The following is a 5,057-nucleotide window of genomic DNA, read 5'->3' as shown; positions in this document are numbered from 1 at the left end:
TTCTTTCCTTAGGATTATTTGATAACGTTATAGATTATCCAACTCACATGACGACTTCTAAGAAACTTAAGAGACTTTCTAGAAACTTAAGAAGCATTCTAAGGTACCAAACTATGGGGTGTAACAAAAATGTAAGTAAACAGCCAAGAAATTTTAGGTGCGCTAAAGGAACCTCCGAGGCAAGTTTCGACGAGTTTGACGAGTTTAGAGCAAGGTAAGGGCTTCCCTTTAAAATTGGATTTTATGATATTGTTATGATATATATTACATGTCTTAAATAAGGTTTTAAGTGGAAAAATTACATAACGATGCTTGACGTTAGAAACAAACTAAATTGAAGTGGTTATAGTTAAATAAAAGTCGAGTAGTGGGTTGTCGTTATGGTGCTGCGGGTGAAGCTAGTTGGGTTTCATGTTGCAGGGCCTTAAATTGTTTTAAAAAGTGTGTGTGTGCTGATGGTTTCATCCACACGACCCTATATTTTGTATGGTTAAAGATTTTGTGAAATAAAGATTAAAAACTCTATTTTTGTATCGTAGTTTTGAGCTAGTTACTTAGAGTTGTATTGTGTAATATTGAGGTGGTTTACTTACATCTAAGTCATGCAAAAAGAGAGGAAGAATAACTTTACATACACTACTTCTCAGTACATAGAATACTTGAGGAATGGAAGCTTAACTACTTTAAGAGTCTTAACATTCAACTGTGAACACGAATTATGAATCATGAACCATATTCAGAGCTCATGAATAGAGTTACCCCAAGCTTCATACACATATCACTTGTCACTTAGATCTAACACATGCCCAAAAGAAAGAACGGATAGGCTTTACATATTTATACCAAAACATGCCAAAAGAAGGAATAGCTTTACATACTTATGCCAAAAATATGCCAAAAGAAAGCTTCACATACCTTTTACGTACTTCTATTAATTGCGTTCACGTCGTCGTCCTCCAAACCTATTTAACATGGAATCAATAGGAATATCAACCACCTTAGACTTTTCCAGCATCTTATATTATCTACGAGTATTCACAACATTCATTTCCTCGCTCGCCTTCTCGACTAGTTCCTTAACTAGTTAAGGCATTAATGGAAATCGGGCAGCACCTCCCCTATAATATGACCTATCCAAATTTCCAATTACACTCCTAATAACTATAGACAACCAACAAAAACAACCTGCAGCACATGTATAAGCAGTTCACACCAACATATTACAACACAAACTGCAAATGACTCACTCGAAACCACGATACCAAAATAGAGTTTCTAGTTTCCATTTTGCAAAACCTTTAACTATACGAAACGGAGGGTCTGGTGGCTACAACCAGAATCTCCCACACCCATTTTAGTATAATTTTAGTCCCTACAACACAACACAACAACCTGCATCACCACACCATAAGCACAACACCTTGCTTCGACTACAATTCAACTATAGTGACTCCAATTTAATTTGTTTTTAACGTCCAGAACTTATATGAAGTTCTTAAACTTACAGCAGAATAAAATATGTATAAAACACCCTATGATAACACCATAAACTTCAAATTGAAAGTAAATATCTTACCTTCCCAGAAATTGGCCAAAACTAGCCAAAACCTAGCCTCGGAAGTTCCTTAGAGTGCTGAAAAATAGTGGACTGTTTGTATCTTTTTGGTTCTTCTCCAAACCATAAATTTATGTTATCAACACCCTCATAACATTTCCAAACCATTACCAAAACGTGGGAGAAGATAACTATACCATACCTTAACGAACGGCTTCCTAAACTTGCTAAAACTTGGCTTTGGAAGCTCTTGTTGCGGCTGAACTTCGGTGGCTGTTTGCAGCCCTATATTTCTGCCCCAATCAATTAATTTAATTTGTTAAACACTTTCATTTAAATGAGGGATACCTTAAATAATTAATTTACGGAACGGAATCAGAGCTTACCTTTCACTTTGGCCAAAGCCGTCACCCTTCTCTCTTAGTCTCTTAGGGTTTTCCTTCTTTTATTTTGTTCTAAATGCTGAAGAATGAACTATGTACAGCATGTAATACATATATATATACCTTCTTAGGATGTGACACGTGGCATCCCCTAGAGTGACACGTGGAAGCCCCATAGGGCGCCACCTCAATCATGCGGCCAATCCAAAGCTGCCATGTGGCAGCATGGGGTCCACACCAAGTAGGTGAGTCACCTACTTGCTTCAAGTAGGTGCGTCGTCTCCTTATCTCTCTTCCGTAGTTTCGTAATCTCATCTCACTTTAAGAGCCTATGTGTTCCTTGCTACTTAAGCTCGATGTGTACTCAAGTAGCTTAGTATGCAAAATGTCTCAAATAATAGCTTTCACAAGTACGTCGAGTACTACGACTCACTACTTAGCCTCCAACTTCTTTCTGATTCTTGTAACCCTATTTCTAATCTTCTCTCTTATGGAGTATCTCCTTCTCCTTTTCTTAGGATTATTTGATAACGTTATAGATTATACAACTCACATGACGACTTCTAAGAAACTTAAGAGACTTCCCATAAACTTAAGAAACTTAAGAAGCATTCCAAGGTACCAAACTACGGGGTGTAACAAAAACGTAAGCAAACAGCCAAGAAATTTTAGGCGCGCTAAAGGAACCTCCAAGGCAAGTTTCGACGAGTTTGACGAGTTTACGGCAAGGTAAGGGCTTCCCTTTCAAATTGGATTTTATGATGTTGTTATGATATATATTACATGTCTTAAATAAGGTTTTAAGTGGAAAAATTGCATAAGGATGCTTGACGTTAGAAACAAACTAAATTGAAGTGGTTATAGTTAAATCGAAGTTGAGTAGTGGATTGTCGTTGTGGTACTGCGGGTGAAGCTGGTTGGGTTGCATGTTGCAGGGCCTTAAATTGTTTTAAAAAGTATGTGTGTGCTGATGGTTGCATCCACACGACCCTATATTTGGTATGCTTAAAGATTTTATGAAATAAAGATTAAAAACTCTATTTTCGTATCGTAGTTTTAAGCTAGGTTCTTAGAGTTGTATTGTGTAATGTTCAGGTGGTTTACTTATATATACGCTTATGGTTGTTGTTATTGGTATGGTTGTTGACACTGTGTCCGAGTTGAAACCTCAAAAATGTTAAAGTTATAGGGGAAATACTGCCCGATTTTCGGTAGCATCGGAACTAGTAACAAACTAGTCGAGGGTAATGGATAAGGAAATGACTCCTATTAGTACTTGGTTTTAGAGTGGGATATTGGAAAGTTAAATGCTATTAATCTTAGTATTAGTTTCATGTCAAATAGGTAAAGGAGGTATCTAGGCAAGACAGATTTTAATTAATCCCAAAAAATGTATGTGAAGCTTTCTGTTAGCATGTCTTAGCCTTAAGTGAGTGATATACGAAATGTGGGGATAATTCCATTCATATAACCCCAATTATGACTCATAAGACTTATTTACTTCTCGATGGTATAATTCCTATACTAGTTGAGTTATTGCCTCTCAAGGCTTCTATATGATGGAGAGTAGTAAGTATGTGAAGTTATCTCCTTTCTCTTGGCATGTTTTGGCATAAGTACATAAAGCTACCCTTCTTTCCTCTTGATATGTCTTTGACATAAGTGTGGTGCTATGATGGTAAGGTAATGCAATAATAAGGTTATGATACCAATCCCATGATGGGCCGGTTACGATATATGTAATGATGACTCCTTGAGGAAAAGTAGAGACTAGGTAAAGCTTATTCTTTCTCTTCCTTTGGCATGTCCTAATTGTAAGTAAAATGTGATATGAGCTCTGAGGTAACTCCACTTTTAAGTCCTAAATGTAATATGTATCTCTTATTCACTTCTGAATGTCAAACTCTTGTAGTAAGTTGAACTACTTTCCTTAAACTCCATAGGTTAAGAAGTACTTGATGCATAAGCTCCTATTCCTAAGGACTATGTGACGATGGGTATCCCTGATTCTATGGACTGTTAGTATTAATTTAGTACATGTCTAGGATCCCCGAGATCCTAAGTGATATAGGCCTCAATGGCATTTAGAAGGCACTCGAGATGGCTACACTACTATTTTGGTCCTCGGACGATAGCTTAATCTTCTTACATTATCGAGTCTTTGATAATGATTTAGATTGTATATGGTTACTCATTACTTGATTCGTGTATACCGTAATACATATTTCACCAAGTACCGGGCCCTCTATAATATAATTATTATTATTATATGATATGTGGATCGGACCAAATGTTCCTCGGTATTACTATATGATATGTGGATCATAACGAACATTCCTCGGCATTACTATATGAAATGTGGATTGGACCGAACAATCCTCGGTATTACTATATGATATGATGATCAGACCGAACGTTCCTCAGCATTACTACATGATATGTGGATCAAACCGAACGTTCCTCGACATTATTATATGATATGTGGATAGGGCCGTACATTCCTTGGCATGTACTTACTATATACATGGATCGAGATGTACGCTCCACAGCGATAATAATATATATATGCATATGATAACAGAATGATGTAGATGGTACATCGAGTCCCTAAAATGGGCCGGGAACAATACGTAATGGTAATATGTATGACTTTCTTTTATATGATGCAAGTACGGTAAATGGTTGAATGTTATACCTACCCCCTGCATCCCTACACCAACTGTAATTTCCTTATGATGTCTATGCTTTACATACTCAATACATATGTCATACTGACCCCTCCTCTTTCTCAAGGGGGCTACATTCATGTCCACAGGTACAGATATATACTTTGGGGATCCGTCAGCGTAGGAGTTCCACTCAGTAGTTCAGAAGTGCTCCATTGTGCCGGAGCCTAGTTTTGGTACTAACCCTTGATGTATATATTTATTTGTTCATCGGTACATCGGGGGTCCTGTCCTGCCTTATGTTACTGTTCTTACACTTAGAGGTCTGTGGACATATATGTGGGTTGTATATGAATATATATACAGTGGTGCCTATGATAAGCCTCACCGACTTATATGTTATTCTGCCTGTTGATGTGCTATAACTTAAACAGGGGAAAGATTTACTTATAA

This window comes from Solanum dulcamara, chromosome 6 (genome assembly GCF_947179165.1).
Source record: "Solanum dulcamara chromosome 6, daSolDulc1.2, whole genome shotgun sequence".
In the NCBI taxonomy this organism is placed as follows: domain Eukaryota; kingdom Viridiplantae; phylum Streptophyta; class Magnoliopsida; order Solanales; family Solanaceae; genus Solanum; species Solanum dulcamara.
This window is presented reverse-complemented; position numbering follows the sequence as displayed.